The sequence below is a fragment of the Ambystoma mexicanum genome, chromosome 7p, assembly GCF_040938575.1.
Source record: "Ambystoma mexicanum isolate Mex_15411 chromosome 7p, UKY_AmexF1_1, whole genome shotgun sequence".
NCBI lineage: Eukaryota > Metazoa > Chordata > Amphibia > Caudata > Ambystomatidae > Ambystoma > Ambystoma mexicanum.
Window position 1 is genome coordinate 706873540 of NC_090939.1, and position 13302 is coordinate 706886841.

Consider the following 13302-nt stretch of genomic DNA (forward strand, 5'->3'; position numbering starts at 1 on the left):
AGGAGGTACAGATACAAAGGGATATGAAGTAACCCTTTCCACTACTCCATGGAAGATGGGGTGTACTGGATCTGTGGGAAATTGACTAAGTAAAGTTAATGGCAACTTTACCCTTTTCTGGGGGACTGTAGTCAGCCTCAGAAATGGAGTCGGTGGGAAGTCTAAAAGACAACCCTGTGTCACTGCACTGAAGGTGCTGTGTAACACACAAGAGAAGGGGGCTACTGAAGTGGTGTACTTCAGAGTCCACAATCATAAAAAACAGGTAAAAGACACATGACAAAACATGGGTAAGAGTGGGGGGAAAAGCTCACACTCTTACCAAGTGAAAAAAAATAAACTCCAGAAGTCCAGCAAAGCTGCTGGGGGACTCTCTAGGTGAGGGGAAATTAGCCATAAAATGAGAATTCTCCCGAACAAACAAAAGGAGCCTCTATTCCCCCTTCCCCTTCTTTGTGAGGGTCTCATGCTCCTCCTTTGCAGTTTCGAGGGCTTCATCCACTGCCTTACCAAATAAATTTGTCTCCTCCACTGGTTTATTTATAAGTGAAGCTTGGGTTTCTGGCTTGAAACCAGAGTTCCTTAGCCATGCGTGCCTTTTCACGAGGGTACCTTGAGCCAAAGACCTTCTGGCCGTCTCTGCTGCATCCAAAGTATTTAGCATACTCTGGTTAACTTGCCTGCCCTCTGCCACTTTTGAGAGCAGACAGGCTTGCAGCGGTTGCAAGACTTTTTGAAGGCCCTCCTACCACTTGGCCCATTGTGGATCAGCATAGCTGGCCAGCAAAGTTGTATTGGTTGCGATGCGAGTGGAGTAAACCGCCGCCACAGTGATCCTTTTCCCCAGAGCATAAAGTCTTTTATATTCTTTGTCAGGGGGTGCCTCCCGGTAGATAGGGAACCTCTGCTCTTTTCCAGGTAGTTATAACAACCAGTGAATCTGGAGTAGAATGACCGCTGATGTAGAGGAGGTCAGAGGGGGAGGATCGAAATAGTTTCTCTACCCTCGGATTCAATGCTCTAGCAAGTGCAGGTGTTAATAAAGAAGGGGCTGACCGCTTCTTGATCGAATTTAGAAGAGGAATAGCTTGGCTGGCAGGTGGTTTTTCTTTCAAAATGCCCTCCACAAAATCATCCTCTGGAACGGCGTCCTGAGTAGCAATGTTGAAGTGTCCCGCTGCTTTCCTCAATATGGCGTTGAAAGACATTTGTCTGTCAATCGGGAAGGCCTGTCGACTGGGGGTGTCCAAGCACAAGGCATCATGTTCCGGTGTTGGAGTAGGTAACTGCCAGGGGCGAGGATCAATGGGGTTCGGGTCCACTCCCCAACCCTCAGCAGAGTCTCCATTAACCTCCTCAGAGTCGATAAAGGCATCTTCAGTTTGAGCCTCCTCCTCAGTGAGGTCATAAATATACTCCTCTTCTTCCTCATCTTGAGTAGGGTCAAAGACCCTCTGCAGCTTAGCCACAGTGAGAGGGGGATTTTCCTCCCTAGACTCTTGGGTGTGGACTTCTCAGAGAGTTCCACAAATCTCTCTAGCCAGTCCATACATCCTTCAAATTTTTCTCTGGTCCAAACCGATGAACCAGAGCGGTCCAGGGATGGAAAGAGCTCTTCTAGTGGATCATCCATTTGCAAACGTCGAGATTTCTTCTTGAACGATGAAGAAATCCTTTGCGGGGTTTACGAAAATTATTTTCGGGGTTCAGATGGTTGACGCGTGTCCCTTGGTTTTTCTGTGGGCCTTTCCGTAGGCTCCGGTAAATCCTTCGGCCTATCCTTGGATCTCGACCAATCCTTTGCGCTTGTGCTTGTCCTTGGGTTTCAATGAATACTTGGGTTTTTGTTTCTGATAATTCGCCGAAATTATCCTGGCAATGCTTTAGGTAATCAACTCAGAATCTGAAAGTTCTGATGTTCGGGCCTCCGATTGTGAGACTACTTTCGGCGGAACCAGGGCCTTTTCGGCCGTGGACGCTTTCTTCCGATGCATCTCGACAGGTGGGTGGATTTTGGGTTGGCGCCCTTAATTTTAGAGGGCCCAGTCGCAAGACGCGCCTGCGATTGCAGGGAGGGCTGCCGACCTTGACGTTTGACGGGCACGGCCGAAGATTTCGGTGTGCCCGTTGGCGCTATGGACTGCTTCGACTGTTTCATTGAAGATGTCCCTGGGGTTGTGTGTTTAGCGTGTGTAACATGTGAGTCTACGTCGCCAGGTGTACATTCCCCATAGCAGGACCCGAGTCTTGCCTAGCGGGGCCGGGGACAGGTGACACGGAGCGAGAATGCTCTGCCGAGAGGTCACTCAGCCCCTCGTAATCGGCGGGTGTGGCAGCGGGAGATCCAGACTAGGCCTGCGACATCCCGTAGGCCGCCCACCGCTCAACAAAGCGCTCCTTTAGAGTTTTCTGGCGCAGGAGCTTGCAAGCTGCACAAACCGTTTTGTCGTGATTAAGGGGTAAACACTGGTTATATTTCCTGCATTTATGCTTCCAAGGGAATTTTGGCCCTGCAAACAGGACAAAACCTAAATGGAGTATTCTCCATAGTCAAATGGTGACGAAGAGACCCAGGGAAAAAAGCGACAGGAAAGGGAAAGGCATTCTCAGAGAAACTAAATGTCCACCCTGACCCCACTCTCCCTACTGTGTAGGCCAGCCAGAAGGCCAAGCCACATGATCGGCAACGCCAACCCTAACACTGTCCGAAGATCCGTGGAACCGTCTTTGGCAGAGAACTGGAAACAACCGTCAATGGAAGGGATGGTAGGGTAAATCTAAAATTATATATACACACAACCAAAGCAATTTCGGTGGACGAGCTCCGCATAAGGCGACCAGTCCACTCCAGTCGCAAAAAAATAATCTGAGGGACCTCGACACGCGAGGGATTTTGGGTACACGTCACGTTAGGGATAGTGTTACAGGCACGCCCATGTCGACGTCCCCTTTCGATTCTCAAAAGACAAGATGCAATACTCCATGGTGACCACTGGATGTCGGACTATATGCCCAGCATGTGATTCTAAGCAGATCAACAAGCATCAGAAACTTGCCTTATGGACAAACATGCATTCGCTTCTTAAGAGGTGGGCCTATATTGGGTTGCAGAATAGGAGATCTACCCCTACATGTCTCAGGCTCTTCCTCACTCTGATCCACATACTTTACTGCAGCCCTTTGTGCCTCTTTCAAAGCTCATGCCTCCTTTGTCGGTCAATAGGACAGAAGTGCTTACCTGTGCTGCTGCTCAAATCTTTGTGCTCTTATTGTGTGACATCTAGACTTGCACCCTGCAGCTGCTCCTCATTGTGGGATCATTTTGTGGGCTTTGCGAAGTCAATTGTGCCATCCTGAGGCACCCATGGGTTCCCTCAGAGATCTTCTTTTGCCCAAGGTCCAGTAGATCTGCCTTCTGCACCTTCTGGCACTCTGAACCAAACAGAGCCCTGAACCTCTGTCTAGCCGAACCCAATACCCATCTCTGCACCGGCAGGCTCCCTGTGCCTTCATCGCAGCAGTCTCCTGTCTGTTCAGCTGTCTCTTGGTCCTGTGAACCTCCACTTTGATGTTGGTCATGTTCTCCACAGTCTCTGGGCTCCAGGTGGAGAGTGTCTTCTGTGCCTCTCTGACTATGACCCGCTTCCTTCTGTGGTCTTGAGTCCACTCTGAAACGTTTGGTGGTAGGACCTGGATCCTGAGATCCTCTGGTGGGGTCCTCAGTCTCCTCAGCTGTACGGATGCCATTGTCTCCACATCGACAGACCACAAGTTACATCTTTATAACCATGGCAGACCTATTGGGTTTGCCTCGTTAAGCCCTATGGACCAACAACTTTGTGGAACTCTTAAAAAGCTCTAAAAGTGACAATTACAATGACTGGCTTGTAAATTGAAATTGTAAATTTGGTCCCCTTGGGATGTTATAACTTTACCGCAATCCAGATATTTGATTACCTGCCTCCGATTATCTGTGCATTTTGATGCCGCAAGTCCATGCTTTTCCATCTTTTAGCCATTGTTATGTAGTTCAATGTATGCTAACCTATGTACTGGTTTTCTTCCTGGTTGTAAAAGTGATTTGGTGCATCTGGCTTTGTAGCCGCATGTCTGCATAAAAACCAATGTTCTTTTCTCCTATTGGTCGTGTGAAGTAGAAGGTGTTGTACTGTTGGCATCTTTCAATTGTACTACTCACTTTAGAAGCACTGAGGGTATTTGTGTAGTGTAAGAGGATTCAATCCAGCACTACAGCTAAGTCAATGCCTAGTCTGGGATACTGAATGGAAACCCTTATTGATATATCTTTATGTCCAGTTCATGAGTTCTGGATGACTACCCCTATATAACACCCCTCTCTTGGAATCCCACTGACCCCATTGAGCCAAGAAGTAGTTCTGTTTTGCAAGTTAAAAGGTTTATTTGAGAATTTATATATCACACTTTTATAATGAATTAATAATTGAATATCACACTTAATCTGAGCAGTAATCAATAATGGATAGTCCGGCACTAGCACACTTCTTTATAATCAATGATGAGTGGTTATAGGATGGATACAATAGCAACAATACTTTTATGGTTCAAATGGATGCAATGTGGAATGAAATGCAGTACAGAAAATAACTTGATAGGATTTCAGCAAAAGACAATGTAATCACTTTCTTGGAAAATTCACCCCCCCTTAATGCAATGTAAGGAGATGAATAGAATGGGACCCAGTTCTTAGGAATGCAATCAAATAGAATTCAGTTCAATTCCCCCCCAGCAGCTTATACAACAGATAGGAGTTTTGAAACACAAACCCAAGTGCTTTGAATATGGTGACAATGCAGTGGGAAATATGCTGAAAATGCTTTTAATTCCCTTCATGAGGTTCAGGGTGAGTGGTATCTAGTTAATATTAGTCCAGGCTCACTCTAGCAATGATTCAGGGATGGTTCTTAAGAGGCAAACGAAATTTAGTAGTTCAGGCAAAAGCAGCTATGTTTTTACAAGTAAAGAAATCGGGCCAAATTGCAAATCGCGGCAAAATTTGCAGGTGCGAGAATCGGAGAAAGTATAAGGAGTAGGAGGTCGGTTCTAGGCTCGTTGAAAAGCTGAGATTGTAAGCTTTCAGATGAAAGTTAAACCAAGTTCCTGGCCCAAACGGTTCCAGTGATACGGACGATTAAATAAAGGTAGTTTTTCGGATTTGAAATTTTAAAAGTTCAAAGCGACAGGTTACAGCTTGCAGCTAGAAAATGACAGGTGACAGCTTTGCAAATGACAGGTGACAGGAGGCAGTTCTGGTTAGATTAAAATAGATTGAATTATATTATTTTAACTAAGAGATTGGTTCTGCACAGTTCTGCTAGGTACTCACAATATATTTTTGAATTAGGCCTCCCCACGGATCTGGTCAGGTTTTGGACTGGACTCCGGTTCTGGTCTCGGCACTTCACAGTGATCTGAGTCAGCTCTCTGGTTCTGCTAACAGCGGTCTGGGTCACTCTGGATCTCTGGATGTGAAGTTGTCGATCAGCATGCTCCGTAGCAAATGGAATTGAATGTCCCTATCTGTCCTGACTGTCTGCTTTTATGTGTTTTGAAAGTGGGTGGAGAGGCTAGCTTTCTAGGCCCTACCCCTCTCCACTTGTCATTGGCCACTTCCTCCTCTTCCCCTTGATTGGGGGAATGAAATGAAGTGTCATCATGATGAGGTCTGTTTATGATACAGAGAACCCACCCCTGTCAACTTTACACACAATCTATATCTGATCCAAATACATACTTCCCCGATAGACAGTTGTTTGGCATTGCATACACACATCATGCATTTACTGATGGTAGCCCCTGTTCCAATTCTGTCGTTTCTAGGAGCTTGGGTTCAAAAATGGCAACATATTTCACTTTTTGGTCGGGTTACCAATATTGGATTTGTCCCCGCATTTACACAAATGTTCGCAAAGCATGTGGGCATTAGGTGGTGGAGTGTCAGATTTTTAACATACATACATTTAGAGTAATATCCTCTTTTCCGCTAAAAACCCCCCTGAACATACCACCGGGTCCTAACACGTCTTCAAATGTGCACAGAAAAATCACAAGAATAATGATATCACTTATAAAATTTTCACAAGTCCGCTCTATGAATGATCCATCTTTTTAGATTTATGTTCTGGCCCCAAAGGGGTGTGGTTTCCCCCCAGCACAAGGTTGAATTTCTGGTTTTTCCAGTTCTGCCAAGCCAGCTTGCTCTCACAGGCAGTGCTCCTCCCCTTTCCTTCCAGGAGGAAGCCACTTTTACGACCCCCCCAATAAAACATTTGCCTGAGTTAGGACAGGGCTTTGATTGAAGTGTCATATCCCTTTTGGTGGGAACAGCAAAAGGCAGCTAGGCCTGGGGAGACAGCTGTTGTGCAAGTCTCAACTCCTGTCTGGGGTAGCTGGTGGGCAAAATTCCCTCTCTTTTTAAGCCATGCCTCAGCTAAATGTCTCTTTGGCTGCCAGTTATCCTGTCCAAATCAAACTTCCAATTTTTACACATGCAGCTAGAATGCTGATTCTAAGTTTAAAACTATGACATTTAAACAATTGCAACCTATGTGACACTCAAAGGTAGGTCACTCATTTCTTTTAAACATTTAGATTTTTAGTGTCTTTCAGTCCAAATTTACACTGCTGAAATCCACAGCTCAGCCAGTTTTGCTATGAACATTATTTTAGGCTCATCCTCTTTCCAGATTTTGTATGCCCACAAGACTTTATTCTGTCAAATGTCTGCTGGTGTTCAGTGAGATTGTTGGATATTCTGCAAGGTTTGAAATGGGCATTCTGAGCTTGCCTTCAGAGAAACAAAGGGTGATTTTTAAAGTGCTTTCTAGCGAACAGGCACTGCTGTTTTTCTCTTTGGCACCCCATTTCACTCATGGCTCTTCTGACCCAGCACACCCGCACCGCGGGGTGGCAAGTCAGGCGACCATTTTGGTGTGCGCACAAACTGCGCGGTTTTCATAGATTCTGGCGCACATGTGGGCTTTTTCGGCCATCTTGGATTTCCTAAGCCCACAGCACCAAATGTTGTAGCATAATAGTCCAAACGTGGGTCAGAACACCCAACAGTAGCTTGCCCCCCCCACCTACATACAAAACCACTTTACTCTTTTCATAACTTGTATCCAAGCTTGGTAGTTACTTAAAAATGCATTTCCCTTACTTATTTTACTGAAGCGTATATTTTTCAATAGGTGCATTGTGTGGACGCTTCTGTTGTGTGCTTGTGGGTTGATGACCTATACCTTATGACCACCTTGCTTCCTCACCAAGAGTAAAGTCTGGCTGCTATGTCATGTTACCAAAGTGAGAGTCGGGTGTAACTTTGTGATAACCCCTACCAGGCACTAGATTTGATTTTTCTAAGCCCTCACCAGATCCTTGATAAATCTCCCCAACAAGGTTAGGACTTGGAGACCCTTGGGTTAGGATTTCCAGAGCCTTGCGTGCATGCATTGCATAGAGAATGGCCGGAGGAGTTTAGATGGTGGCAGAGTAAGCACAGAGCATGCTTTGCTGTTTCCAGTGCTACATATATCTCAGGATTAAAGGCTTTGGGTCAAGGTGTGTAAACAATGTCTGACTTTGGCTAAATGAGTGCAGAATTTGAGGGACTACATATGGGATGGTCGAAGTTGTGGGTCTATCTAGTGTTAGTCTCATAACTAATTTTCAACATAATCTCACAGGATCCTTGACATCAAATGCAGGTTTCAAGAAAGAGCTCAAAATAAACCAGTGTTCAACCAGCAAAAATGCCTCTAATTTCCAACACTGCTTCTACAGTCTAATCTCAAGTTCAGTCCTGCCCTTGACTATAAGAAAGTGGTGTTTGTTTTTTAAAGAGGGCATATACAAATCATTTTAACAATCTGATGGGGTTAAATCAGTACTTACAATTTGCAAAGGTAGTCTTCAAATTACATAGTACTGCTTCAGAAACAAAGAGTTGTGCACAAGCTCATGGTGGGCAGAGTGGAGGCCCCTACTTTTTAAGAAAGGCTGTGCAAATGCACAATGAGAAATTTCAGAATCGTCTCACCAAATCAGCTGCACATATATAATGATACTATAAAATACTTTCCTAACTCCCTGCAAGCGAAAGGGTGAATTAATTTAAGTTACGTCACTTCTGGTACACAAACAGACTATTTTGCTGCCCGCTCCGTTTCTCATATTTACCCCACTCTGATCGACAGAGAGCCCAAAGCCTGAACCCAAAAGAACAGAGTCCAGAACAGATGCAAGCTGCAGCATCAGCTTATGGTTTTGTGGATGCATTGGAGGTTTGTATTCAGCAGTATCATGGATCAAATGATCAATTCATGTTTAAAGGGAAATCGGATAAAAAGCCACAACCAGCTAAGCAAACAGTAGGAGACCGTTAGGTAAGAATTTGTAGAGTGCAACTGGTGTCAGACTTAACAAGACTTATCTTTTGGTATTCGGTAACCCACTTTTTAATATAGGCCTTTACTACACAAGTTGGTAGTGTGACTGAGCAGCCAGGCTTATCTTAAGAGGGGTACAGTGAGCTGTAGAGCTGTACAATGAAATCAGTAAATACAGGTATCCAAGTAAACACACACTTAAAGTTATTGCAGAAATATTTATTTACACATGCACAAGGATAATTAGACAATCTTTAAAAAACAGCAATAGTAACATTAATCCCAAAGTTAGGATTCAATTTAACAAGAGCAATAAAGTAGGTGAGTAAATGTTATACATATTCCAGCACACTGCGTGACGTCATTTGATGTCAGACAGTAATAACACTTGTTTGTGATCACCATTACAATATTGAGTTTCAAGGAGGGAAAAGTTAAAGTCAGATCAGAAAATACTTTGTAAGTAGTAGAACAGTTGGATTCTCCCAGAGAGATGTAAGTGGTCTTTTATCACAGCAATAATAATGTTGAACAATTAAAGCCTGAAACGGGAACAAGCACTGCCAAAGCCAATAGGTTCAGAAGGTGGGCTTTAGGGAGCTAGGACAGCCAAGGTCAATGGGCTAGTTCAATGTTCTGATGCACTCTTCTTAGATTAAATGTTTTAAAATAGTAGTTCAGTAGAAAAATCACAGAAGCTCAAGAGGAGCCCCATTGAAGAAGCACAAGCTGGGAGGCCAGTGCAGGTGAGTTAAGGAAAACTCAAACGGGTTTAAAATAGTACTTCCCAAGCTAGGAAGCACCACAATTGGCAAACGGTAGATGTAACACAACCCCCACAGTACCTGAGAACTGAAGAATTGGTTCCAGCTGGATGCCTTCCTGGTGCAGTGTAGCAGACCATTGTTCCTGGTCCTTATACGTGGTGACGAAAGGGAGGCTGTCTGGCGGGTTCCTGCGGCAGCACTCGAGAGGGGGACTCGGCAGCAATGGATTCTCCTCGATTCAGCAGCCTTTTGTGGTTTTGGCCCCTTTTTCTCAGCACCAAAGAAGAATGAACAGCTCCGGTTGGATGTTTCTTGATCACTCGGTCCCAGACTCTTGTGAGAGACTCTTGATGATGATTTCCTACATCTGTAGGGTCCTCTGGATGCCCACAAAGTTTTGGCCGGATTTGCACTTCCGAAGACAATGCACTCGATGATGGTCAGGGGTCCCCGGGCATTGGGATTCTGCAGCCTTGGAAAGTCATAGCAAGTCAGGGGTTGCGTCAAAATGAAGCTTGTCTTAAGGCAAGTTGGTCCCTCCAGCCCAAGGTCGTCCCTTGAAGGTCTTCCCAGTCAAAATGAAAATGGGGTCAGCACAACTGCAGGGCTTCACCGGGCACTTCACGGACCAGGAGGGTGCTGCTGGCATCTTCACATCTTCTTCATCGATGTCCTCCGGTGGTCCATTCTGCCTCTAGTCCCAAAAAACTCACCTTTTAATAAAGTTCCCATTCATTCACAGCACTGGGCTGCCAATCACCCAGCAGGGTGGCTGACCTAGCGGACAGCCAGTCGGCCAATCAGAACTGGTTTCACTCAGGCACACCTAGAAACAAAAGGACAGGGAAGTTTCAGGACACTCCCTTACTTCCTGCCTTTCCAGACACACTGGAGCCTGGGCAGGCTTCAGGGATGAAGCCAGCCAAATGCAAAATGCACAAAGGACTCAAACCCAATTCAAACAGAGTTAATGCCCAGAAGTAACTAACTGCGACAGTGACATCTTGGAGAATCTCAGAACTCTGCCTGACAATTCTGCACACGCCATTCTGATGCATGTAAATTTCTTTTAGATGCCCGAAAATGCCTCATTCTAGTAAAGCTGAGCACATATTTAGTGCCACCATTGATACACACAAGGCTGCCCCAAATCCAAGATGGCCACCGGCTCTCCTGTGTTGCTGCCTGAATTGGCCCTGCCTCCAGATTTTGCTTCGTAACCCATTGGCCTACACTCATTCATATGAGCCAATCAATCGCCGGAAGGCGAACGCCGGACCAGCCCACAAAGAACCACACACCAAGGAGCGAGTCCTTTCCCGAGCCTGTACACACCATCTGATCCCCACCCAAGGAGCAGGAGCTCCTTCCACTGCTGGAGCAATGGCCCCGCTCCAGGAATCGAGCTGGGGATTTCTGCAGCAGCATAAGGTAGGCTTTGTGGCACTTATGCCATACCTTGCGCTTGACTCAGCGACATCTTGGAGAATCTCAGAACTCTTCCTGACAATTCCGCACTTGCGATAATGATGCATGTAAATGTCTTTTAGAGGTCAGAAACTGCCTCATTCTAGTGAAGCTGAGCGCATATTTCTTGCCACCATTGCTACACACGAGGCTGCCCCCATTCCAAGATGGCAGCCGGGCTCTCCTGTGTAGCTGCCTGAATTGGCCCTGCCTCCAGATTTTGCTTCGTAACCCATTGGCCTAAACTCATTCATATGAGCCAATCGATCGCGGGAAGGCGAACGCCTGACCAGCCCACAAAGGACCACACACCAAGGCGCAGGTCCTGTCCCAAGCCTGTACAGAGCTGATAGAGCTCAGGGCCAGGAACGCTGCCTGTGTGTTCCAAATGCGGTAAGAAGTCTTAATTTGGATTTACCAAAACCGCTCTACCCATATGCCCTCTGACCCGCTATTACACGTTGCTGCCCACCAAACCTCGCCACTTGCTGCACTCCCAACCCGCACCTGGTAGCACTGAAACCGAGCACTGGCCCGCCCATGCTTTACGTGTGCACGACGTGCAATTCGGTTCTCCTATAAATGCCCAAACGACCATATGTGCCTCTGTGCCACCATCACGTCGTTAACTGATACGTAGAAATTGACACTACCGGCCGCCTTATTGCCATTGCAATTATCTACAGCCTACTGCATCGCTAATAATACAGGAGCCTTGGCCGCACCGTTAGCACAGCTGCCGGTTACTGCCCATAGCTTAAGCCTTTACATCTGCCTTATGTCTGCAGCCCACCTGCCCCTGTGTCGGGTACTGCATTGGCCATTACGCCACCCGACCACCACATCTAATCCTAATCGGCTTGCCACCTGATTGCTGAACTTTGTATTTGCAGCCCTTATGTGCCTCTCCATGTGATTGCTCAACCTAGCCTATATGTGCCTGCCATTTGAATGTTCACCTCAACTCTCATGCACCTTTCCATTTGATTGTTCAATCTAGCCTACATGTGCCTGCCATCTGATTGTTCAATCTAGCCTATATGTGCCTGCCATCTGATTGTTCAATCTAACCTACCTGCGTCTGCCATTTGATTGCCAACCTCAACCCTCACGCGCCTTTCCATTTAATTGTTCAATCTAGCCTATATGTATGCATGCCATCTGATTGATCCATTTAACCCATATAACTACCTAGTCAGCTGCATTTAGACTGAGTACCTAGAGTCGTACTTAGCCTTGGGCAGCCTACCATTAACTGCTGTATTCAATGCTGCTCACCCCTCTGACTACTGCATTCCACAGCACGCTGTAGCCTGACCTGCCCAATTCGCAAATCACTATGCACCCCTACTTGCCAACCCGAGTCTATCCAGCTTCCATCATCAATTTGATAGTCTCCCTTATTATTACTGTCTATATCATCATGTCCTCTGTACCATCCCTAGTGAACACAGGATCCCAGTCTATACAACCTACTCATAAATCCTTCTGCAACATAGCCCAGAGAAACAAGTCTACCCAAAATCTTCGAACCCCTTAACAAATATAATGTTAACCTAGACCACCTCCGACCTAAAATACGCTAACCAATGGAGTTCACCTCACCACACAACCCCAAGACACTTCCCAGTCCCAAGCTCCACGCTAAAAGAAATAAGACCACCGACAACCTACCCGCCACTCGTAATTCACGACTAATACCACCGGTAGAACCTGACATCAAATGTGCTTTAATTAATGCTACAGAAATAGCAGAGACCATTCTAGAAAACGACCTTGACTTTATAGCGATCACGGAAACCTGGCTCCATGAGGTACCAAGCCCAGCACTTATGCCAGCAGTCCTAGACAACTACACTATCCTTAGGTCAGACAGACCAGACGCACGAGGTGGAGGATTAGCAATTAACGCTAAAACTAATCTCTATGAGAATTACCTCTACTCCTACCTAAATTCCTGCGAGTCACTAGCCATCAAACTACCCACCGCCAATTCCCAAACGTTAAACATTCATCTCCTCTACAGACCCCCTGGTCCAATCAGTTCCTTTACTGAAGACATCACTACTATTATCTCAGAGAAGTTAAAAAACTCTTCACAAACCACAGTGCTATGATGACACCAACGATAACCTGGCTACCTCTGTAGCCAACATCTTGACAGAGTTCGGCTTCTCTCAGAAAGTGAATACTGCTACTCATATAAAAGGGAAAACTCTTGACTGGATTGCCAGCCACAATTGTAACATCTCCATCACCTCCGTCTCTCCCCAAATATGGACGGACCACTATCTAATTTCCTTTGCTCTCAATACTAAATGACCTTCTGCACCTGCTCCACCCCTTGCTATACCTACCTTAACAAGGAATAAGAAAAACATTACAGCGGACAATATCCTACCTTATATCCTCCTTAATCTCAACGCCCTACCAGATCACACAGACCCCGGCTTACTAGTGGAAGAATATAATAATGCCATGGCAACTGCTCTTGACAGTATTGCTCCGCTTAAACTCAGGAACAGCAAACCTAAAAACCTGGATTACACCTAACTTAAAAAACCTTAGACTACAGAAAAGAAAATGTGAAACGGCCTGGAATCTACATCCCACTCTAGAAAATAAAACAAATCTAATACGAA

The 13302-nt window shown here is 45.8% G+C and overlaps 1 protein-coding gene across 10 annotated transcripts in view; it reads right to left on the reverse strand.

Moving 5' to 3' along the window:
- AP1S2 (adaptor related protein complex 1 subunit sigma 2) overlaps nt 1-13302 on the reverse strand; it is a 380836-nt gene that overhangs the window by 296707 nt on the left and 70827 nt on the right. The window lies entirely within an intron of this gene.